The sequence below is a fragment of the Manis pentadactyla genome, chromosome Y, assembly GCF_030020395.1.
Source record: "Manis pentadactyla isolate mManPen7 chromosome Y, mManPen7.hap1, whole genome shotgun sequence".
Taxonomy (NCBI): domain Eukaryota; kingdom Metazoa; phylum Chordata; class Mammalia; order Pholidota; family Manidae; genus Manis; species Manis pentadactyla.
In genome coordinates this window covers 6,939,386-6,966,358 of record NC_080039.1, presented here as the reverse complement: position 1 = coordinate 6,966,358, position 26,973 = coordinate 6,939,386, and the positions used below count along the sequence as shown (strand labels likewise).

General features: G+C 35.5%; 1 pseudogene; it reads left to right on the top strand.

Annotated features, from left to right (window-relative positions):
- Positions 1–19,621, top strand: part of LOC130682199 (putative bifunctional UDP-N-acetylglucosamine transferase and deubiquitinase ALG13) — a 124,257-nt pseudogene extending 104,636 nt beyond the window's left edge.
- The last annotated feature ends 7,352 nt before the right edge of the window (positions 19,622–26,973 follow it).

Genomic DNA, 26,973 nt, shown 5'->3' with positions numbered 1-26,973 from the left:
GGAGTGGTTGCATGCATGTGTGTTTGATAAGTGATGTGTTTAAGAATCAAATCCAGTATTGACCTGTGGGATTTTGCTTGGTGGAAAACTGTCCAGTTGAAGATTGACTTTCTCTGCATTTCAATGGCATAGCAATCTTAAAGTAAAGTACCTGAGTCCACTAAGCCATCCTTTGAGAACAAACCGATTTTAAATGTATTATTTACCTGAAACAGGTGGAAAAAACAGATGAGGCATGACATATCTGTAATGTTTAACCTTCTCAAACTATGGATTATACTCAGATTACTTTGTACACCATTTATTCTTATGTCAAGCACCGTGTCCTTTTCACCCATCCCCACCTATTGATGAGCTGTTATCCATGTCTTACGGTGAAGAAATTGAGATACAAACTAAATAACCTGCCTAAAGTAATACAGTTCATCAGGATTCAAATATAGACAGTCCTAACTCTAGAGCAATGAACTTAATCACTGGAAAAATTGGACATAGCTGTTTTTCTTTTTTTAACCTCTGCCTGACCTCTAAGAGCTAAGGGAATTTTCAGAGGAGAGATATGTATTGTTTACAGCCAATTTCTGGCTGTAATATCTCCAATCACTTGTTTCAAGGATGTATACATTTTGGCTTTGAACACGTATCAATAAAACTTGAGAAAAAGCAAGTTTTATTTGGCCATTTGGCTCTGCTGAGCTAAAAAGCCCTACACGAACATCCTTCTTCTGTCTTTTATACAATTGCAAAGAATATATGTATCCTTCAGGTCAGTGAGATCTAGATGTAATCTGACATTAATCATTATTTTATAAAATTTCAGACTCTAAAATAATGCTCACTTTTTACTTTACTTTGGCTATATTCTCTAGAACCAGACTACGAAACTTCAGATGTTCATAGCACAACTGAATCTACAGCAAACTTGGTAGGTATTTAACAGTAATGGCCAGCACCTATAGCTCCTACTGTGTACTAGGGCACAGTTCTAACAGCTATACATATAAATATATTTTAATCATAACAGTCCTGTAAGGTATTTAGGGTATCATTCCCATCCTAAGGATGAAGACACTGAGATCCAGAAATTAAGTAACTCATTCAAGATCACACCCCTTTTCCAAAATTAATCTGTTTACAGATATTCCTAATACTTGTCAATACAAGAGGAAATTAAAACATCAGGCATGATATTTTAGAGGATTTCATCGTGCTTTTGTATTAGTAGGAATGGTCCATAATCTCACTTAATATAACAAAAGTTTGCTTCTTGGTCATGCTGCATGTCCAGTGGAGGTCTACAGGAGGGCTCTGCTCAGGGACTCAGGCTGATGGAAGCTCCAACCATGATTTCCAAGGCAGGAACCAAAAGGTAGTGAATGGTGCACTGCCTCTTACAGCTTCCACCTGGAGATGCTATGAGTCACTTTCTTTGCACTTCTTTTTCATCAGCCAGAGTATGTCCCACCGAAGAATCTAACTTCTCTGTGCCTGGAAGTCAAAAAGCTGGAAATATTTTAAAAGCACTTAAGGACTAAAACAGTTCAGCTCAAACTCCCTCCTATAGGCAGAATGCTTGATTTCACCTGAAGGGTGTCAACCTCAAAATCATGTTCAGTGTAATTAAACTCAGTCCAAGGTTTCTGGGAAATGTGTAGTGCTTTCTGTATTGTGTCCACATGTGGCTCCTCTTGATCTGGAAGCCTAAAATTAAAGAGACAAAATAATTTACCTCCTACACACCCAGGTTATGACAGGGGAGTGGGGACTGAAAAACTGCAGTAAAAATTCCCACTTGGGGAAAATGGGAGAAACATTACCTGCTTGTAACAAGTGTGTTATGATAGACAGACATTGTGAGGACCCTCAGCTGAGGCCTGGGGACTGCTCCCCAGAGGGGCTCCCTCGTTCACTGTTTTCTAGAACTCTTCGTTACTCAACCTACTTTTTACTTATAGGAAATTGGGGGCCCAAGGGACATTTTATCTCAGTTGCACAGTTTTAGTTGTTACAGTTTCTTCGACTGATTTACTATGCTGCTGCTTTGGTTCCTGTTAGTTTCAAGTGCCAATAGCCATACTGCTAGTTCTTTTTTTTAAATAGATATACTACTTAGATTTGCTATAATTCTTTGCTTTCTTATTCCTATGTCTCTCTCTTACCTAACTGCAGATACCTTGAGCTTATCAGGAATTGATGGAAGATCCATCTTTGGATGCTTTTTCATGAGCCATTTTGGTAAAGTTCAAGATTCATTAGGTGCTATATCCTTAGTTTGGATTCTTGCTTTGAAGCCAAGTTTTAACTGTTCTTTGTTGTTCAGAGCATTTATCAATTTTATGTGTATAGTTGTGTGTTGAAGCAGTTTCTTCAACCCTACAAGTTTCTGTATTCAAGTACTCTATTCCCTTCATTTTTGCCTGCAAACTACTTTTATATACATGTCTGTCTTAGGATACCTTATTAAACTCGTCTACTAGTAATCACAATATGAAACTTACATTGTTTTCTAAATCTCTTCCCCCAATGGCTTCAAGTTCATAATCTTCTCAAGTTAGGTTTTTGTTACAGCAGCACCCTACTTCTAGTTACCAGCTACTGTTTAGTCAGGTTAGCTGTAGTACCAACCTCCGAAAATCTCAGCAGCATCACACAGGAAAGTTTTCTTGCTGATATTGTATGTCCAGTGCAGGTTAGTTGCAGGCCTTTGTTCATCATAGTCAGTCAGGGACCCAGACTGTTGGACTTGGGCTTTCACAGTCACCTTGGCAGGGCTAAAGATAGGAAATTGAACACTGGTTCTTAGTATTTCTGCTTGTATTTCATTGGCCAAGCAAGTCACATGGCCATACCTCACTTTAGATGAGGCCAGAAGAGCAACCTACCATGTACCCAGGAGAACTGGAATATTTGTGAAGAACTTGAATAATTACCCTCCGTTCTCTAACTTTGATAGCTTCAGGTACAAGATTTTTGTTTTTACTGTTTAGGCCATCTTATGAAGGTGAAAACTATGATGTGTAATTCTTTTCCCCTTACTTCTCCTTTCCTTTCTTTGCCCCATCTAGAGAAATAGGTTTTTCCCCCTCCATCATTACTAGTCTCATATCACGTGTCTCTTAAAATAGCCTTTCACTTAAAATAGCGACTTGCACAAAAAAAATGAAGAAAACAAGTAAAAAATCTTAACATCAGGGATAATAAGAGTAGACATTTCTTTCTGTTCACTTATTTTCACTTGCCACATGTTCTCTTTTGTTCTGAATTTACTTTATCATACATCACCAGTAGCTTTCAATCTCTTCATAATGTGCTCCACTTCTACCCTCTAGTCACCAAATCCATAGCAAGTTCCTAAGTAATTTTTTCACAGCATTCTGAGGGGAGAGGACCAATGCAGAACTTAGAGATTTCTGGGCACAGGACTTCTGAAAAACTGTGAACATTTATTCTTACATCTTATTTCCATGCCCAGTTCTCAACTAAATATTTTCCTAGAGTTTTAACATTGATACTGGATCTTCAGAGCCAGGGCCAAAGATTGCTTTTTGGCAGGTTCTTTGGCTGTAGTTGAACAGACTTTAGAAACGTGCAATCTTACGTCCATGTAAGTTAGACTCACCTTTGTCACAGTGTGATTCCTCTTGTTTCCTGTGATTACTTCCCTTGATACCCTCTGAGTTATCATTATTACCAATTTACACTGCTAGTTTTTCTTTCTGTCATGACAGTTTGCCATGCATAACTCTGAGCATTTTTAAATCATTTTACTTTGACAAAGACAAGGTCTTGAACCAGAGGGGAGCAGTGTTTGCACTATACTACATCCTTCTTGGATAGGATGTGGCTGAACACCAGATACCTACCTTTGTCCTAAGTTACATCTTCGAATGGCATGCTTTCTTTTAGCAAAACTGCTGCTGGTCCTACTGATGTTGAAGCTTCTAAGGCAAGGAAGGCCACGAAGAAAGTGTTTACATTACAGTCCTCCATATTATTTTAGTATCTATGTTGGGACTAGAGTTGCATATGATCAGGATCTCTGTAGATCAGAAATAGAGCAGTCACCTCAGTCAGGCAGCAGATTGATACCTTCTGGAATATTACCTTAGTAGTCACTTCCAAATTTGAATACTTTGAGGGTATACCATATTCGCTTAATTTTAGGAGATGTTGAAACACAGCAGATTTTTTTATTAATGTGTTGTTTGTTTTCTTGATTTCCCTTCATTTAACTATATTTCTGTACTCATTAAAGTCTCTTCAGGACAGAGGACCATGTTCTATGTCTCCTCAGGACACAGTTACCTCATACAACTACCCCCAGAAGGTAATCTTCATTGTGTTATCAAGCAGTTGCAATGGTCTGTACAGAGGAGAATCATTTTTTTCCCCTTGTTCACTTTGCCCTTCATCGTACTTTCAAGAAGCTGCTTTTATTTCTATATTAAGTATTATTGTACTTTGTGGTGCCTGGCACAATGAGTAGTAAATTCATTCAACAAATTGAGCATCTATTGTGATCAAGACACCGTTCTGTGTGCTGGCATTAGACTACTCATATTCTACTCTGGATCTCTTGTATAATGAGTAAGCTAATACAAATTACCTGTCAAGTCTATGTCATTTACTAAAACTTCCCAAAACTTCCTTCCCATATAGGGTTTACATAAAGATTGACTTCTCGGTGTTTTAGTTGTCAGAATACTAATTCATGAAATTTAGGATCAGGTAAGAGACCAATATTGTTTGAAAAATTGAACTTAGAGTTTTAAACTTTCTTCCACACTTACAGGTGCTGGTAAATTCTGCAGCAGTTGCAGCTTCCTGTGCCAGTAATGTTCCAGCTTCAGTCTTATCAAACTGTGCAGCAGCTAATCAAGCTGGTAATACCACTTCAGTTCCCTCAGAGAATGTTATGCAGCCTCTATTTGTATCTCCACCTACACAAGGCAGGCCAGGTAGGTTATCAGTGGTTGCTACTTTGGAAACCTCTTTTGCTATTCACGAACATGCACATACAACAATTCTAGTAATTAGATAGGATTACTTTAATAACCAGTATTAAATTTAAGCTAGTTAATAAAGAATGTTCTATAGTTGAGGAAACCATGATATTTAAGAGCCAGAGTTTCAGTATTTTTCTTGCAGATTTGGCTTTGATATGATTTTGTAGCAATTTTGCTACTCCACTGAGAGTTTAGAGGACTTCACAAGTTTCTTAAACTTTGAGTCAAGTTTTATTGTACAGGAATTAGAGATGTTTCGCCCTTCACAGATAATTTGTAAAAAGTTTGCTATAAAATACTTGCCATATAATGAATCATTTTCCCATGAATGTTGTAATAATTATGGGTTCCAGAATTTAAGAAATCTTGGTTTAACAACATAGTAGCTGTGTAATTTTCGGTAAGTTTTTGAACCTTTCTGATCTGATAGTAACAACTTACAAATGTAGAATTCCATTGAGTCAATTAATTTAAAGTTCTCAGAATTCTGGAAAGGTAATGTCAGCAGCATAGGTTTTCAATCTGAGTCCCCAAATAAAAATGGAAATAGCAAAACCAAACCATGGATAATACTTACAACAAAACTAGGTGACCAAGGCATCACTCTGAACCCCCCAGATTTAAACAGGTCGGGACAAACCACAAGTCACAAGACTTGCATGCTATCAGGTCTGTGTGGGTGCAAGAAAACAGAATCACTGGGGCTGTTGTCTGATGGATCTGAGAACAGGAGAACTACTAAAGAGCTAATAATTCATGGGAAAGTGAGGCAGCCAATTTGGAAGGAGCAGCTAAGACTGGGAAGGGATTTGACCTCTCCAATACTGGGTGAGTGCTTTGGGTACATGGTAAAGGAATTGAAGGACTTGGAACAATTTAGCCCCTAAGAACACTCAAAACTGACATTCCAAGGAGAAACTGCTGAGAGTGCAATCAAAATTGATCAGTATAGTAAAAAGAGCAGGTCCTGATTAAAGTTGAGAACAGAGTCAAGGCATCCTAGAAAGCATTCATGGTTTTTAATACTGCACAAGAAAATAAAATCCTACGAAGTTAGAAAAGCTTTCCTGTACTCATTCTAAAGTTCATGAAAATAATTTCACTTAAAAATGAATGGAAGAAAAGTGCAAAATAAAATTCTGTACAAAGATATTTTGAGGGGAAAAAAAGAATAATCTCCCTAAAGGCATGAGGTATGTCAGAAATATGACTACTTAATTAACTATTTCAGAATGAGCTAAAGACATTAAAAAATGGTATAAAAATAGCAAATGAGTTAGAAAAACTCATATGTGACAGACCTCAGGAAAGCATTAGAAATGGAAGAAAGTAATTTCAGTAATGAAGGCAAAACTATAACAAACATGACCAAAAATATACAACAGATAATGCTTTCAGAGAAAGATATAAGAAAGAAGGGAAATCTAAAATGAAGAAAAGGAAGATTAAAAAAATCAAAGTGATGTATTAAAGATAGGCAGAGGAGACTAAACACTGTAGAAGTCCTCCCTGAGGAAGAAAACCAAAGTAAGGAGAAAGAACAAATAGTAACACCTTTAATTCAGAAAACTTTTATGAAATTGAAAAAGCTTTAAAACTGTATACTGAAATAGCACTCTGCTTACCTGAGAATATTGACCCAGAGCAAGCAATACCAGAACATTCTAGTAAAATGTCTGGACTTTAAAGAAAAAGTCCTTTTGTAATCTAGATGAAAGAGCCTATGGGACATAAAAAAATGAAATGCTATTCATCAAACTTGATAGCCAGAAGAAAATGGAGTAACATTTGAGATAATAAGAATGTAAACCAAAGATTTTATATCTAACTAAACTGATTATCAAGCCTAAAGGCAGATGTAAGAATTGAGAGAATCTTAGTTGCATGAGCCCTTCCTGGAGAATCTACTAAAGCCATGCCATCAAGCAGGGTAATCACTAGCCACATGTGACAATTTAAATTTCAGTTAATTATAGTTGAATAAGCTTTCAGTTGCTCAGTCACCAGCCACATGTCAACTGCTCAAAGTCACATGGAGATAGAGGCAACTATATTGGACATCCCAGAAGTGTTATTTCTGCCATCACAGAAAGTTGTATTGAATGGACATCAGTGTACTAGAGAATGAGCTTTGACTTTAAGACTACTAAAACAATTAGAAATATCAGCATAAGATCTGATGGTATTAAATACATAATTACTGGAAGAATTAATACAAACAGGCTAGAGGTTGAGAATTTACTGTGTAATAGCAACAGCCTTATACTTAGACATTGTAGATACAGCATAGCTATTTTTAAAAATGGGAGAGTTGAGAGACCATGTGGTAAGCATTTTTTAATGCTTTCATGAATCATATCAAGTTCACTCAGATTGTTCTGAAACGAATCTTGGCTAAAACAAGAGTGAGTATGGGATATTCTAATTTTATCCCCTCATGTCCTAGCAAACCAGGAGTCTCAATATGGAAGAAAGGTAATACAGATGTGATAAAGAGGCTGAGTAAAAGCTTCTGTGGTCCTAAATTTGAAAGTATCGATATAAACTTAAGGTATTTTATCTTTAAATATATGTGTATTTTTCGTAGCTTTGTCCACAGAAAAGGCCTAGAAATGATGAATAACCTTAGCACTCAATTTGTAGTCTTGAAATACTATTTCTCACTTAAAAAAAAGGTGGGGCCTTTGTGGAGAAATGGCTGCAAGAAATGTTCAAGATTAGCCTGGATCATTTTGTCATGGCAGATAGCTAGGAAGAGTTACTAGACTCACGTCAAAAGGACTTAGGACCTGTCTTGAACAGGTTCCCACTGGCCAAAAATGGAATAATTTAAGCCTCAGCAATGATAATTACAGTAGGTTAGAACACATAAAATGTGTTAAATTTTTAAGTACTTAATGTTTTTAAATTTGTTACCTTAAGAGGATGATAGGAAACCAGTTCATTTTCTTGAACACTGCAAAATTAAGTGAAAGCAGCGTTTATCTTGCTTGCCTTATACGAACTGAACCAATGTGTAACCAAATAGTAGTTGGGGGCAAATGTGTGCGTGCATGCGTGCGTGTGTGTGTGTGTGTGTGTGTTTTATATATATATATACATATATATATATATATATGTATATATATATATAGTTAGAATACTAATATACATGCATATATATATATATATATATATATATATATATATATATATATATATATATGATCAGTGAATAAAAGGGGCAGAACATAATCATTTTGCAGTCCTTACTGAATGGATGGGTATTAAGCAGAAATAGCTGCTGAGATTGCAGAGGCAGTCACATGTTACTTACAGAAGTGCCAAAGGAATTAATCCTAGTCGGATCCAGCCTCCTGGATCCAACTGCCCAATTGCAGGAAATGTGGTAGAACATGTTGAAATGCACCAAGCGTATGTGATCAGCAAAATCCAGACTGGGAAATTTAACAGGTCCAAGGGCCCAGATTCTTCAAAAAAAAAAAAACTGAAAGGAAATGACAGAGGTGGAGAAAGGACCAACAGACTTAAAAGAGATTCAAGACATAAACTTAAAAAAACTATCTAGGGATACATATTTGGGTAACAAAACCCTTAAGACCATAAGGAAATGATATTATGAAAGGATAACAGTTAATTATGGTGGGAAAGGGAGGGTTATGATTGGGATGGGGCACATGGAATTTTTCTTGAATGGCTGGCAAAGTTTTACTTAACCTTCATAGTGTCCACTTTAAAATAATTCATTTGATGTGTTTTCTTTGATGTAGAACTTAAAAATTAACTGTTTAGCACAGTGCCTAGAACAAAACCATGCAGTATATGTTAATTACCATAGAAAATTTTCACTGCAAATGTTAATGTAGACCCTCTTTTACTACTTTGTGCTAATTGTAAGGAAAAACTGCTCTGTTTCTAGCAGATGCATGAGCTTAAAAACAAATGAAGTAACAGCTGAACTAAACATTGTAATGCCTCACTTACAGTCATCGAACGCTTACTTTTTAAATGCCAAATTGTGTTCTATGTAGGTATTTCTAAAAATGTATACTGCCTTCATTTATTTTACTTTTTGTTTTTTGAGTCGCTTAGGAACCTCAGCTGTAAGTCTACTAGTTCATGGCTGCTTTTTAGTTATTCTTTATCATTCCCGTCAGTCCTCTAGATGAAACAAATCATATTTTGCATTGTGTTATTCACGTGTTTCTCTGGCACCCCATTTCATCCTGTTTTAAGCCACTTCTTACCTACTAGATGCTATGATTGCATTTAACATGAGTCTCCTCATAAGCATTAAATGCTGTCAACTGAGTTTTGGTAACTTTGAAGGTGCTTGTCAGAGCTGCGACTAGGGACTCATTTGCCTTGGATGCAAGATTTAAGGAAGTGCCGAAAACCCACGATCATCAAGATAGTACTTTAATGCACTATTTAAAAAAATAAAGGTTAATGCAGAAAATATCCATGATAAAGTACTGAAACTTTAAATATAAAATCTGTGTGCCAGGCTTAGGGTGAGTTGAATGAGACATTCATTCTTGGGGGACATGCAGGTGCAGGCTTGGATCCTGTCTTAATTTAGAATTTTTATATTTTACTTGCCATGAGTTATTCTGAGTGTTAACTTGGTGGCCCCTTCAGTTTTGCACCTCACTACACCTAGGTCCAGGCCTGATCTGTAAGAAGCCGAATCGTACTATGCATATTCATATTCTCCCCTGAAATGTCCTGAAGCGCACTGCACCTACAAAGACAAGGGAGAATAAGTATTTTTAGGACATTACATTGGTTTCCACTAATACTTTAGAAAAGTTCCATTGTCCTGGAGTTACCTCTTGAATTATATACCCTTTAAGCCTATAGAGCCCTATTAAAACTGTGCATGAGAATGCTCATGTTTCTCTAGAGAGTAGCTAGAAATTATGAAAGCTTTTTCTTAGGGGGTTTATTACATTATGTACTTAGAAGTACAGTGAGTTCAGATAAAGTTAACCTCCATATCTCTTCTGCCCTTGATCCTCTCAGGCCCATGAGAACTTACTTAGCTACGTCTGTGTCTAATACTTGGTTTTTATTTAGTGATCATCACCACATTCTGTCTTCATCTGAGTGAATTTACTCCATTTGCTTTTTTAAAATGGTGTGATTTGAGTGCTAGTTTAAGAGGAATAAGAGTAAACATCCATGAGGTCTTCAAAGCATTTGGAGATGTTCTAAAAATTAGATTCCTTTTCCAAAACTGTACAAGTGGATATTTCTATATGCAAGACAAAACTCCAAAACAGTTGAGCAAGTTTTTAAAGTTTAACTTAGATACAATAAAATTTGTCTTTTGGTGCCCAGTTGTTTAAGTTTTCACAATGCATAGAGTTGTATAACACCACAACCAAAAAAGAAGTTTCATCACCCCTAAAGAGCTGTTTATCAAGTTTTATATTACCCTAAGACACAGATTTCCTATTACTATTAGCCTGTAACTGTATAAAGAGTATAGATAAGTGTGTTATTAACATTTATGTCAGTGAATGAAAACAGTGTGGGTTCCTTCTAATACTTGGCCTTATTCCTCATTAAATTACTAGGATAACAAATTCAGCTTGTGTGGACTGTTAGTTGAACTAAGTGTTCTAAAACTGAATTTAAACCTTTATTGAAGAACAAGACTAAATTTTCTATACTTCTCAGGATTAAAATTAAAGTGCGGGTAACAATGATAAAATTTAGTACTTGACTTTCTAAGTCAGCTAAAATGATTCAGTTAAACTTGAAAGGTTCTATCACTCACCTTTTGTCAAAAATGTAACACATTTTCTGGCATACTATGTATATATAGGGATATTTTAACTAGGTTGGAACTGCATTGTTTCCTTTATCATCATAGAGAAATGTATTCATATTTGAACATATTTGTATTTTAATTGTCAAAAACTGACTCCTATATGAATATTTTTTTTAAAACATAGTAACAGGTGTAGAAAGTTAAAGGAATAAGGTGTTTCAGCTAGCCTGTTTTAGATTCTGTACATGCTTAGAAATGGAAATATGATTTAGAGTTCCTTATGTTACTCCAATGCTACAAGTAGAAACCTTCAAGGATTACTTCATCTGTAATCTGTGCAATTTAGTCTCCCTTACTAGCTTCTTAATGATCTAAGAGTGGCAGATGTCTGAAAACATCCTTAATTTTGTATTAAGCTAAGTAAAAATTTTGCTTTAATGGTATTTTATTTATGTACCTGTTAGCTAATGTTTAAAGTCTTTGGTAGTCAAAGTTCTTCAGTTTCAGTTTTTTTTCCTCTTAATTTCAAGTAATTTACAAAACTAAAACTAACCTGTAATAAATCCTAGTTTTTGACTGGCTTGTCTAAGAGAGTATGGGCAACTTACCTTCCAAGTTTTTTATTTTAAGTCAACACATAAGAATTAGAGTTGTTCGACATATTGGGGGTGGAGGAGGAGTAGACAATGAGCTATTGCTTGTAAGGTATTAAGGTTGTGCATTGCTACTTTTTGTTTCTTTTTTAGTGATCACCTCACCATCCTGTCCATACCTCTCTGCTCCTATTCCTGCTGCCTATCTACCACCACCACCTATTTCTCCTCTTCCTCCTCCTTTTCCTCCTCATCCTTCTTATCCTTCCTATCCTTCCTATCCTTCCTATCCTTCCTATCCTTCCTATCCTTCCTATCCTTCCTATCCTTCCTATTCTCTTTATCCTCTTGAGGTGGGGGAGGCTTCAAATTTACCACCTCCACCTCTTCCACCTCCACCTCCACCTTATTCCTGTGATCCAAGTGGCAATGATCTGCCTCAAGGTAAGTAGATTTTGAGACTTGGGTGAGGGTTATTTAGGTCTGAGATGTTTCTCCCTGAAGAACATTCTCAACTGGATATCTTTGCTTTCTCAACTGTTTTTCTTGAAAAGCAGGAGTCGATAACAAATTTTTCTTCATTTCGTAAATTCCTACCATAAGTGTATGAAACTGTTGTAATCTTTGGTATTTAGGATTAAATACCTAAATGTAATTCCAACTTAATTTCAAAGATTTGGAGAATGTTTTTGTTTGGAGGAATTGGGGGTCTGATTTGTCGTGGATTTCAGCCATATGTTGTTTCCTCCATCAAAGTAAAGAGCAGTTTCCCATAGGAAATTCTTTGTTTTACACCTCTGTTTGGCAGTGTTTTTCAAAAGAGATTTGTAGTTGAAAATTGTAGCTTATTTATACTTTCTTTACTGTAACGTTATCTTGATTTTTTTAGCTGGTTCTCTGTTCTGTTTTTTTTCTTCCTAGCCCCTATGGTGGTTACCAAGATCATCTTCACCTCCATTCTTTCCTTTTTCTTTACCTTAAGCTTCATTATCACCTTTATATAGATGGTTCCTAAACCTGTCTAGCCCTGGCCTCTGAATTTTCAGGTACTTGTGTCTAGCCACTTGCTACATTTGGCTTTCTTACTTTCAAACTCAGTCTGTCTATAATGAAATTCATTGTTATCTCCCTTTTTCTTCTCTCCAGGCCATGTAAAACATGGACTCTTCTTGGTTTCCTGTTTTGTTAATAATGTGTCATTTCCGCCTAATTTACCCAGTATCTAAACCCTTACTCCTTCCCTTCACTTACGTACCCCTGCCCAGGATCTACTCAGTTGGCACATAATGCTAATTATACATATTCCAGCATTTTATTAAAAGTGTTCAAACATACATGAAAGTTGAATTTTAAAATAAACACTGATATATCCACTACCTGGATTTTATCATTAACATGTAACTGTACTTAATGTATCCATCTTTCCCTTCAATCCATCTTATTTTTGGTGCATTTCAAAGTAAATTGTAGACTTCAATGTTCTATTGCATAAAAACTTCAGCATACATATCTTTAACTAGAGTTTGATATTTATTTTTTCTTCTGATGTAAAGTTTACATATAATGAAATGCACAAACCTTAAATGTACACTTGCTGAGTTTTGACAAATACATACTTGCACCTCTGTAACCTAAATCCTGGTCAAGATAGAAAATACTACCATTATCCCACAAAGTTCCCTCATGCCACTTTCTAGTCATTCCCCACCCCTAGCTCCACTTCCTTTAAGAGGCATCACTGTTCTTTTTTTCTGCCTGTTTTACCTGCTTTAGAACTTCACGTAAATATAATCATACAGTATGTGCCCTTTGTGGAAGGCTTCTTAAACTCAGCATTATGCTTCTGAGGTTTTTCCATGTTGCTGCATATGTACCAATGGTTGTCCATTGCTTACCAGTATAATTTAATTGTATGGATATTCCACAGGTTGTCCATTCTATTAATGGACATCAGGGCTATTTCCAGTTTGGGGCTCCTATGAATAAACCTTCCATGAACATTCTCATAAAAGTCTTTGCGAGCATGTTTTCATTTCCTTTGGGTAAATTCCTAGGAGTGGAATTGATGGGTCATAGATTGGTGTTTGTTAGTTTTGTGTAAAATAGTTGAACCTTATCTCCTCCTACTTTTTTTTCCCCAAACTTGAACCTTAGCACCTACTTTACAAGAACTCTATTCACCTGGTTTTCTGCTTCTGAGATGGTGATTCCACTGAAATTCTCTCCATCCACTTAGACATTTTCATGATAATCCCCCATTGCATTTCAAAATGATTTTTTTGAATTTTTATGGTTCTTACTGTGCCACTTGTTTTTAACAGCTTGAGCTATAATTCACATACCATATAAGTCTCCCAGTTAAAGTTTACAACTCAGTGGTCTTTAACACATTCGCAAATATGTGCAACTATCACTAATTCCGGAATGTTTTTATCACCCCAGAAAGAAACCCTATCTGCATTATTAGTCGCTCCTCATTCTCGTCCCTGGCAGCCACTATTCTACTTCCTGCCTCCATAGATTTGCCTGTTTTGGACATCTCATATAAGTAGAATCATACAATATGGGGTCTCTTGAAGTTGGTTCTTTTGACTTAGTATAGTGTTTTCAAAAGTCATCCATGATTGTAGCATGTATCTATTCTTCATTCTTTTCTGTGGCTGAATAATCCATTGTATGGATATGCTGCATTTTTATCTGTTGGTTTATTGACATTTGGGTTTCCACTTTTTTGCTATTGTGAATAATACTGCTCATGATATTTTTTTGAAGAATCATAGATACACCATCTTATGAAGGTTCCACATGAACACAACATTCACCTGTATTATCAAGTCCACACCACCGCCCACCATTGCAGTCACTGTCTATCAGTGTAGTAAGATGCTATAGAGTCATTGCTTGTCTTTTCCATGCTGTATTGCCTTCCCCATGACCTACCTATACTGTGACTGTGAATTATAGTGCCCCTTAATTCCCTTCTCCCTCTCCATCTTAGCATTGGGAGAGCATTCATTTGTACAGTGTGGAGCTCCATTAATAGAGGACCAATATGATTGCTTATGTAGTAGATTTGTATTAAAGTAAAATTTTAGTCTTGAGACAAGCATGAAAATACCTCTACTGTATTTTTTCTAAATATTAGCCAACGTGGCACTCCTGTAATGTTTGCCTAATATTAAGAATAGAAATAAAATACGTATTTGGTAAATTAAACTTTGGATCAGAAAATGGTCTCTATAGTGATAGGTAAGTAGTCATTTACATTTACTAAGGGAGAATTGAGGGTGATGTTAATGTGTTGATAAGGTATCTACCTTAGTACTCAAAGAAAAGCTTCTAAGTGTTCTAATTGCTTATGTCATGTAATCACTAAAATTAAAATTTTTAATTTTAGATATGGAAGTTCTGCAGTACTATTTCAATTTGGGATTGCAGGTAAGAGTCATGTTAAAATTGCTTTGATAAAGTCTGTTCTATTAAAAATGAAGCTGTTTTGATAAGCAGACTCTTGAACTTTAATAGCCAAGAATACTGACAGGGGCCTAAAAGTTTAATTCCTGTCTTTCATAATGTATCTCTGAAGGTGATGCAGGTCAGTTTTCTACTTTAGCCTCATAGTGCTTCAGTTTCTCTTAAAAATAGTTGTTAAATTATGGTGAGTAGGGGCTCTAAGCACCCTAGCTTTGGCATATATTGGCCTCCACATTTAATATACGCCAATCCTTCATTATGTTGTTCTGTCTCAAAATAACAAATGGATTATTTTTCCATACTTAAAACATTTTTATGACTATTTCTGCATTTCATTGGAAAAGTAATCAGACTAATTCAAAGACATTTAAAGAGCTCTATTATTTTTAAAGTGTTCATATACATACGTAATTGCCAAACACTGATTTCACTACCCTGAATTGTTGAAGGGCGGTTACTGACTGATATGTTAATGTCACTGACAGGTGTTTCTGATTTCAGGAAAGACCTCTTTTATCATTTCAGCCATCATTTTCTCCCTGAAATACACTTGACTTCTGATACAACAAGATGGCGTATTTCCTGAAAAGGAATAATACATCTTAAGGTCTGGTGAATGATCCAGTCTCCTGGATAATGTTCAGAATAGTTCATATTCCCAAACGTGGATTTCTCTAAAACTTTGGACATACCATTTCCAGAAAACTATATTCTCCAATTGTCACACATTTTTAAATTGAGTAGTAGAGTGTGTTTTGTTCTTCAGGACTATATTTCTTAAATGTAGTTTCAAGAATTGAAAAATAAACTATTTTCCCCTTCGGTTATGTTAGTTTATTATAGTCACATAAGGAAATGTAACTCATTCCACAAGTTATGGCATTTTAAAATATTCTGCATTTTACATCATGGGAATGCAAATAAATGCAGAATAGATATTTTAATGATTTTTCATATTAAAAGTAATAGCATTCATTGTCATTAATTTCAGAAATGCTATAACAGCCAAATTATAACCACTGTACACTGATGTTTCCTTACAGCTTATATCCTTTTTTACAAAATACGCGCTGCTATACAATCTTACAAATTTTTAAGTTAACAATGTGAGTACTTTTTTTCTATTACAGCATTTTCATATTGCCTCTATTTGAATTCATCATTCCATTTCCTGTTGTCAAATAGTTGTGTTGTTCATTGTTTTTTTGCTTTTAAATATAATGCTATAAAAGACATCTTTGTATACAGGTCATTGTGTGTATCTCTAATTAGGATGCTCTCTTAAAAGAATTTCTAGGTTCAACTATGAGATTGGGACACTGGAAAATATCCTAAAAGTTATAATAGAGAATAGATTTACTAAATGTCATATCTTTTAGGTCAAAAAGTCATTGCTACCCCACCTAAAAATCATGGCCCAACTTTTTTTTAAGTGAGTAACCATACTATTTTAAGAAAAGGTAACCGTAAAGTATGTGTGTTTTCCCTCTCTTATCTAAGTGCTATCACCACAACTACTGGCACTCCTTGGTCTATGTGCCATATATGCACCAGCAGCGGCAGCTTCATGTGCAGAATTATCCAGGCTATACTGAGACACCTTCTCTGGCAGACCAAACCAGTTCTCAGTTGTACAGTGAGGTGGAGAGCCAAGATGGCACACAGGCAGAAGCATCAGCAAGTGGTGAGTATATAGTAAGATTGCCTGCAAGAAAGCCAATTAGATTTTATTGTAAATAATAGTCTTCAGGTATTTCATTAGGTCTATATACCAGAGCAGTGTTTCTCAAAGCATGCTATGCGTGTCCTTTAGGGTCTGTGAGACCCTTTTAAGGGATCCATGAGGCCCAAAGTATTCATCATCATACACAGATTTTAATGGTCTCTTTCACTGACTTGTATTTGCACCGAGGGTGCAAAAATCAGTGGTGGGTAAAACTGCTGGTGCCTAAGCCCCAAATTAAGGCGGGAGCAATGAAACTGTGTGCTAGTAATCAGTATCTTGTTCATTCCCACACCCATAATACAAAAAAATGCCAGTTTTATTTTTTGTTTCATCAAAGATACTCTTATTTCTATTAAATGTTTATCATTGAATAATTGTACCTATTCTGTGTAACAAAATGGTAAGTAGTAATAAGCACTCTGCATATTGATGACTACCTTAAAAGGATTTGTGAGGTTGAGTTCTGATCTGAACTAGCTTTTTTCATAGAACACTATTTTTACTTGAAAAAATGATGGACTGACTATGGTTATTCAGACTTGGGGTTCTGGCAGACATTTTCTCAAATGAACAATGTGAGCCTGTCATTTCAAGTAAAACTACTGGTAGTATTTGTGGTCCAAGGTAACAGTTACAGTTTTTGAATAAAAATTAAAATTTTTGAAAACTTGTCTTCCACTATGAGTTTGACAGCTTCCTAGTACTTAACTCTCGTAATAAGATAGATGGGTCTATTAATGAATGTCATTTTTTTACACTGTATAATGAAGTGTGTCAACATTTGGGATATCGGTATATCTCAGTGAAATAATATTTTCTCTTTTACCAATGTATAATGTCACCTGTGCATGATTTTGTAACATCTCTCAAAAGTACAAGATAAAACTGTATTTTAATACTGACAGAGTACAAAAAGTCCACATTGCTACCGACCTTTAAAAAACTACCACTTACCTAGTTTGGGTGTAGTGTCAGAAGTTATCTACAATTACCTGGAAAGGCTAGTTATTTGAAGACTTCCCTTCTTTCCAACTACAAATCTGTATGAGGCCAGATTTTCTTCAAATACTCCAACCAAAACAACATTATCATGATCGATTAAATGCAGAAGCAGATAAGAGAATCCAGCTGTCTATATTCAGCCATACCTTAGAGATTTGCACAAGTGTAAAACAATGCCACTTGTCTCAATTTTTGTTTTGGAAAATCGTTTTCTGTAAAAAAATTTTGTGTTACCAGTAGTGGGCTTATTTTTACATGAATTAAATAATATTAACTTTCTTAGTTTATTTCCTAATACAGTAAATATTGATAGTTATAACCCACACAAGCAAAAGCTGTTTCAGATCCTAAATTTTTAAGTATGTAAAGGAATCCTCAGACTGTTGTACCACACCATAAAGATGGTTGCTCTGTCTATGAGTTCACAGTATAACGTGAGGAGGCAATATGAAGGATTGAGAACAGGATCTTTGGACTGCCCTTGGAAAGAGTCAGCAGGAGGTGGAAGAAAGGATGTAGACTAACCTAACCAAATCTGTTCCCCATCCAGCACTGCTCGCTTGATGGTGGCGATCTTGGCTGAGTTACTTAACCTCCCTAACTATCTGTAAAATGGGAAATACTTGATTTGCCAGGATTGTTCTAAGAACTAAATGAGAGAGATACCCTGTATTTATATACTAAACGCATAAGTATACTGTGTCAGGGTCATGTGAGGAATATGAATATCCTTCCTTCCCTTTTTATTTTAAAACATACTAATGGTTTTGGAACGTTAGCCTTATGGAATCTTATTCCTAGTCTGGTGGTGTGATGTGGCCTGTGGTAATAAAAATTTTTAAGTTTCAACCTTTAATGTATTTTTGTACCATGTACCATTTATAAATTTTCAATTGTAGTAAACCATGAGACCTTGGCAGTCTTAATTTCACAGAATGAGCTAATCTATGTTATCCCAAGTAATGAAGGACTCCTTTTTGTTACTATTTATATACTCACTATAGCAGGGTCAGAACAGCGTCTGTGTCCACTAAAACTGACTTAAGGTAGCTCAAGTGCTGTAAAATGAAACTTAGGCTAATATCTTTATGACATTCAAGACATGACACTTAAATTGTTGGTCTTTTAGGGTGCTCTTTAGACCTTTACCTTAAAGTGTAGGCTAGATGGTATAGACACCCAAGTTTTCTTTATTAAGGTATCATTAATACATACTCTTATGAAGGTTTAATGTGAAAAACAATGTCATAACTACATTCACGCATTTTATCAAGTCCCCCCCTTACCCCATTGCAGTCACTGTCCATTAGTGAAGTAAAATGCAGATGCCACAGTCACTATTTTAGACATCTGAATTATTAATTGCTTAAGAAATACAGAATAGTTATTTGGATGATATGCATTACACTGAAAGCTATTGAATAACTTAATTGCAACTGACTGTTAAAAGAATTGAATTGACTAGAAGGACTCTAGAGAAAGTAGCATCTAGTCTGTTTTGGTACTTATATGATCCCAGAGAGATAGTTTTCTCTAGGTAGAATATATTTGACACATTATATACACACAACACACACTTTTTTTAGGAAATTTTCATACAATCTTCTGATAACCTCTCAAATTACCAACGCTGATATCTAAAGTGCTCCCACCATAATTGTTGTGATCTTTCCTATATTTAGTGATAAATTTTATTTTTACCTGTAAGATCATCCATTTATGTTGTTTTGTGTATCTTTGTATATAAAGCATACTGTTTACATTCTTTATTTCAGATACTTTTCCAAATGCTGACCCTGCACCTGTGCCTCATGGAGCAGTCCAATATCCAGTGATGTCAGATCCCTTTGGGCAGCCATCTTTGCTTGGTTTTGAATCCTGCCTTCCTGTTGTGCCTTATTATCCTTACGGTGTCCCTTGGCATCCAGTTGGTGCAGCATGTGGTGGTTCTTGTCATATTCATGGTTCTATGAGACCTGGGCCAGTTGGCTATATTGCTTTACCTCCATTAGCTTCTCATCATGTATCTCAAAATATGTAAGATTCAGCAGTATGAAGCATTCTTAACACTGCCATTTTTCTTGCTGTTCTGGTTTTTAAAAATTGTTTTATGTTAGTGTTTGAGTTAGGTTGTAAGAGTGGTTACTATTATATTTGTCTCTAAAATTATTTTATCTTCTGGTTTAAATAGTACTTTAAAATAAAGGAGTATTGCTCTGGGTTGTGGTTAAGGAAATTGAGGTGGATGTGCAGCTAGCCACATACTGAGCATACTTCATTGTACTCAACTGTTTTCCTTTCAGCAGGCTTGTCAACTTTGTATTAGCTGATGGTACCAACTGACAAAAAGAATAAATCACATGAACTATATCCTTGGTTCAGATATTACATACCATATTAAACCATGAAAAGTGCAACAACTGCTTTTTTATGAAACCAAGAGCATTTGCTTCTGGGTAACTAGCAGTATTAAATTCTTTCTTAATTGTCTGAACTGAGTTGTGTTCTGTGATAAACATATCAAAGGCACATAGTGCTGCGCTTTAGATTTATCCCATATGCTCTGTTTAATACTGGATTTATGTAAGTGTTTTACTGCACACTACTGAATTGGTGTTCTTTGCAGTTAGCAGTGAATAAAATTTGCATTTAAAATTGCTCAAATTAGTGTGATTTTCATTTCACTTTTTCCTGGAAGCAAAGAGTAACAGACATTTGATTGTTCAAGTGTGTTTTCTTCCACTCTACTTTGCTTGCAAAATAAGAAATTTATGGCAAGAATTGATGGGACCAGTTGAAAAGTTATTTGATCGTAAGATACTGCAATGCTTGTACTACCATATCTGGTTGTTTTCCCTTGAGAATGTTTCTTTTTAGTTTGCATTTTTTTAAGTCTGTTTACTTCCTTCTGGAACTTTGATCCAGACTTACTTTTTCATTCTCCTGTACTTCCAGTTGTTGTTATATCTTTCAGTTTTTGTCTTTAGACTTGTATCTCTCCAGGCCTGCCTTGTCTCTGACTTTGTGAGATGTATTTCATCAGCCTTTCTGCCTTCTCCCTTTCATCTACCTAAAGACCAGAAGATTCTTCTGAGTCAGTTCTCTGAGGACTAATTGATCACGAATGCTTTGCAGTTTCTCACCTGACAAACATCTATTTAAAGTGTATTCTTTGCCACAAAAGTTATTTATATTGTCTTAATATTTATAAAGTCTTTATATTAAGATCATTAATGCTTGTCCTTTCCAACCTTGAGTTACACCCCAGGCAAAAAATACTGAGACTTTGGGACTTGAGCTGCTGTAACAGCTGAAAGAACTGGACTGGAATCCATTTCAAAAAAGGTATCATATCTTCAATGTGCTATTCTCGAGACGAATGATAATTAATGAGTTCCAAATCAGTGACCTAGTTAAGGCTTGTGCTTCATAAGACACGGAACTGGTTGTGTTTTGTTTTTGCATCCTTGATCTTAAATCCTTTTGTACAAGTATGTGACAACTTTAGTAAAGAAAGATGGAAGGCAGTGAGTGTACTGGCTTCATAACAATTTGTCTATTAGTGTTTTAACTTCTCTGCTAATCTCCTGTTTTATACAGGTACAAATTGTTTTATGTTACAAGGGAATATTTGCTTTAGTCAAGCTTAAAACATGGAGCAGTCTCTGTCTAACATTTTTCTATGCTAATGTTTCTGAAACACACATGACTGTCAACAAATGAATTGTCCTGTACCTTCAACTGTCAGTGATTCACTAAATTAGCTTCTAAGGGGTGTTTTAGATTATTGCAGTCTTGTCTTGAGAACGTGGGCCTTGAAACTGGTTTTAAGACAGGCACACTTGTCTTAGGCTTCCACTTGGTTTGTTTTTAATTTTAAATTTGTAGGTTGCTGTGTTCTGTTCCTAATTAATGTAATTTGATGAGATGCTTGTTAAATTACAAACTAGGGACCAGTGGTATCTACTAGATAAGCTTAATTGTTACTGTCACCTGTGTTGAAGTCACCAGGATGTGTGGTCTGTTTAAATCATCCAAGTATAGTCTATACTTGTTTATGTATTACAGTCTTCTCAGAGAAATAATCAAGGAGTATACACTGATCCTTTTATTGTCTTGGGGGTAGGGAAGATGGAGGTAATCTGTTGTCTTGCCAGTGGGTTTCATCCCTGGGTAAGTTCACTATGGATTCAGTGTGACCAAAGAAACTGACAGCAAAACGTTCTCTGGGGTGAAAGGGTTTATTACCCGGCTTGTTCTCTGGTGGTAGGTCGAGCACTAGCGTCTCTGCCTCCACCCAGAGCACTGGGCCAAGTTCTCTATGTAACGCAATGATAGCTTACTGTCTAAAGGTATGGAAGCAGCAGCCCAGCAACAGGCCAGTTACATCATCAGGTGGTTTGAATACTAAAAATTAAACATAAGATTTTAGAGAGGGTGACATGAAATGTCTATAGGTAGGTACCTTCTTAATATATCTGGGGGTTAAGGCAACCCTATGCTGTAGGCAGCTATTGGTAAATTCTGTAATTCTCAAGAATATTCACTAGCTACATGTAGAAATTAATTTTTTTTAATCCATGACATTTATTTGTAGTTAAAACTAATTGAAGTGAGCAAACCATTTTAGGTTTTACTGCTTCATTGTGTTTTCTAATCACCACCACTCTGAGTTCACTTTTCTCCTAAATAGCCAGTCTAGAGCTTGAAAACCAAGCAATCCTTTACTGTTGAACAGCTTTTTGTTTTTTTAATTTTAACTCTTTCCTGCCACTGGCTAAACCTTTTGTGAAAAAAGTGATTTCAACAGTATTAAAGTTAAACGGAATAAATTCTTATGAATTCAGGCCAGTCAATAAAAATGTTAAGATCTATTTTAGCCAGATATTACTGATTAACAATATTGATTTATTGGGGTTAAGTGAGTGGTCAGCCCTTGTACCTAATCAACAGGCAGATCTTTTCTTGGAGACCTTTTGGCTTTTTCAAACTATGTCATACAGGCTTTTCACATTGTTTACAAAATTATAGAAAAGTTTCTGTCCTAGTAATGGGGTAGTAAAGTTTTAGACTTAAAAAAAAAACTAATGTGTTTTGCAACACCATGGATGAATATAGAGGATGTTATGCTCAGTTAAATAAGCCAGGTAGAGGAAGACAAATACCACAGGATTTCACTTACTTGTGGAGTATAACTCCCAACAGAGCAAAACAGAAGAAAAAAATACCAGTAGGCTAATAGACACCAAGAAGGGACTAATGGTTACCAAAGGGGAGGGGTTGGGGATCATGGGGGTGTGGTTGAAGGGAGGGGTCTAAGGGGCACAATAGTCCACAATCATAATATAGGTTGGTCACAGGAACAGTAGTACAGCATGGAGAATACAATGAATGATTCTGTAATGTTTTCCAGTGTTGACGAATAGCGACTGCACTAGAGGGGATGAGGACTTGATAACATGGGTAAATGTCAAACCACTGTGTTGTGTATTTGAAACTAACATAAGATTGTATGTCAGTGACTTTAATAAACAAAAAAACTAATGTTTTGTTTCCTTGTTGGTATATTAGCCTGATCAAAGTGACAATTTTTATCCTGATAAATTTCAGTTATGTAAGATGAATAAGTTCTAGAGATCTGCTGTACAACTTTGTGTCTATAGAAAACAATACTGTATTACACTTCAAAATATGTTAAGAGGGTAGCTCTCATGGTATGTGTTCTTAGCACAATAGAAATGAAATGTTCTATCACATGTATAGCCCTACCAAAAAGAACTCCACCATTTTATAGTCAATTGTTTTGCTTACTTCTGCAGTTGAACTTTGTTTCAATTTTCTTTCATTCCTTTAGCTCTGCTGAAATAGTTTCAGCTACCCAAAAAGTTTTCCTCCTAGTTGTTTTGAAGCATAATGTAGATTTGGCTTTTGTTAACCTAGTTCTTTTCCTTTGCTCACTGCTTATTTTCCAGTGTTTTATTTTGAAAAAATTTAAACGTAATAGGAAGTAGAAATAATTGCCAATGAGCATATGTATATCCACCACCTAGATTCTACAATTAACATTTACTATACCTGCCTTATAAATCCTTATTTTTGATGCATTACAAAGAAAATTGCAAACTTAAGTACAGTTTACTCTTAAATATTTCAGCATGCGTCTTGTCAACTGGAAGTCAGTGTTAAAAGGTTTTTTTTTTTTGCTCTTGTAAAGTTTCCATGCACTGCAATGCATGAATAGGTCTTTGATGTAGTGAATTTTGACAAATGACACATCTGTGAAACCCAAGCTCTTATCAAGGTAACATTTCCATAACTCAAGAAAATTCCCCCATACTCCTTCCCAATCCCTGCTTCCCTGATCCCCACCCCTATTCAAACACTGTTCTTCTGATATTTCCCCCATCATAGATTAGTTTCTATTTTTCACAGTGTATGTAAATGAATCAGAGTATGTGTTCATTTGCATAAAGCTTCTTTCAGCATAATGTATTTGGAATCTCATCAATGTTGTGTCAGTATTTCCCTTTTATTACTGAGCAGCATTCATTGTAAAGATATGCCATTGTTTGTCCATTCTGTTGATGGACACTGGGGACATTTCCAGTTTTTAGATATGAATAAAACTGAACCTTTTTGTACAAGTCTTTATTAGCATTTTTCTTTTCATCCCTCTTGGAATGGAACTGCTTGGTCTTTAAGTTAGGTGTATATTTAGTTTTTTAAGGAACTGCAGAACATTCTTCTAAAGTAGTTGTGCCAGTTTACACTCCCACCAGCAATGTATGACAGTTCCACTTTTCATCCTGGTCAAGATATGGTTGTGTCAGTTTTTTTGGTTTTAGCCATTCTGGTGGGTGTGTAGTAAGTGATATCTTGTTATGGTTTTAATTTGCATTTCCCTGATTGTGTTTAGCATTTCTTCACTTGTTTATTTGCTAGTTGTGTATATTCCCTTTTGAAGTATATTCAAATTGTGTTCTATTATTGAGTTATAGGAGTTCTTTGTGTATGTTGGTTGCAGAGCTTTTTCAGATATTAATTTTTAATTGTCCTGAATTATCTAACCAATATATAAATGTTACATACGCAATCATGCTTAAAAGAAATTAGGCTGGGACTTGGAGTGAGTTATTTGAATGAAAGGGAAATAAGCTATTCTTGTATGCTAACCAGTGCTCTGGTGGCCTAAAAGTTAATATCGATTAGAAAAATAAAAGACAGTAAAACTTAAGGAATCTAAATTAATGAGGGGAAAGCTAATTGCTGAAAAGTCTATTACTACAAAATCTTAAAAAGAAATGTCAACTCATACTTGAGAAAATATTGCCCAAATGTACCCAGATTATACTAGTTTATACTAGATTTATACCCATTTATAGCCACCTATTATTAATTATACTAGTTTAATAATGATCCGCTTGATCCAGTTTACGTGTGTTCTCACCCACAGATTCAAACTGTTCTGTATAACATGTGTCATATTTGGGGTACTCTTTTAAGAAATTTCCAGGAGAAGGCCTGTAAGTTTTCTCAGTGTTGTAAGCTATAGCTTTATAGCTGTATTGGTCCTGTCGTATCATCATCTCCAAGTTCTTTATAAATGCTATTCAATGCTTAAATATTCAATAGTCACAGCTTGGTTTAATGGGAAACACAAGTTAGAATGATACTTATTTTCAATCATGTATTTTTTCAAATATATTGGAATGGGGAGGTCTCCTTTAAGTGTTTCTGCTGTTTCAATGATAGTGTAAAATGCATTGTTTATAAGTGTTTATTAATAATAGTTGGCTATAAATGATTACATTGGAAAAGGAACAAAACAGCTTAATCTGAGCAGCCGTACATTTCAGGGGAAAAAATGAAATGCTCTATTTCTGTTTATACTGAAACTAAAAATACACAAAATCATTTTATTGAACAAGGTATTTTTGAACACATTTAAGGATGACACTGAATTTGCACTTTTTACAGAAAGTATTTAAAGTTATAGTTACTCAAGGAGGTTTTAGTTTTCAAAATGGTATTCTGCAAAGCCAAAGTGTGATTTACACAACTACATTTGAAATTTTCCATGTTCATGGTTAAGCTCAGGAGATACAATTTTAGCCTTAAGTTTGATGCAAACATTTTCTGTATGGTGATTCGTGACTGAGGTCTCCAGCTAGGCTAAGAAAGTGAATGAAACACTACTGGTTTTCTGCTCTGCTTTATTGTCTATCAAATGTTACCTCCAAACTACATTGTTTGTTTCAAATAAGAAGAAACTCTTCATCCTCAATTTCAACCCTGTAGAGAAATATTTGAAACAATCCTGTGAAAAGTTTAAATACTGATATTTTCTTGAATACTACCACTGGTGCACATTCTTATAAGAAGGACAAAATTATTCACTTGAGAAGGGTGTGTTTGTTTATCCTTGTCTGAATTAAAATTTCCTTGAAAAAGTCTTTGTGTTTAGGTTGAAATAAGAGAACATGCAGCTTTACTTTTACTATCCTAAAAGAGTAATTTGAACAGTTAAAATTTTTTAAATGAATGATTTGTCAAGTTGGATTGCCTTTAACATTAAAACCACAGACTAATGTGTTAACCCTTTGGGTTTCGAGGTTTCCTCATGAACTGACACAGCATTCATTTTAAGTGCCATTGGTTCCATTTGTCCTATCGGACACTTGAGAATTCTGCCTCTCTTGACCAAGTATACTAAATACAGTTACCACTCTCCTTGTTGGGACTACAGGCTACATTGCTTTAGCTATTTAAATTGATCACTTAATACATGTTGTAAAAGGAAATCCTACAAGGTGTGACCACAGAGTGATCAAGCTGTACTTTCATGTGACTAGATCGTATACAGGAAATACCTCGTCCAAACATGTGATTTTCAAATGACCTGAAAATTCAGCTGCTGCCGTCCTCCTACTAGAGTAGCAGCCTACTTCTGCTACCAAAGATTCCTGAGTCCAAAACTCTCCCTTCCATTTTTCTTTGATAGCTGGGCTTTTCTTCCTGCTGGAGTCTAGTCACACAGTGTCATTCCTTATGGATCAAATAAGCTTTGGGTTGCCAATTCTGGGTTTGTTTACAACATTAGCCTTTGAAACTGGGAATGTGTTTTACTGTTAAACACAGATGTTTCAAGGGTTCACTCAGGGTCCTTCCCAAATTAGTGGAGGTTCTATACCTAAATACCATGTTATCTCATGTCTCCTCCTTGGGAGGCTATAAACTTACTCTGGTAAGGCTCCCACATTTCAAGCATGTTTGATACTAGCTAGATTCCAGACTGCAAAGAGGAACAAGGACTCTTAGGGGTGTTGGAAATTTTTGTATTGTGATTTTTGTGGTGATCCCAGGGATATATATAACTGAAAATTCACTGAATTA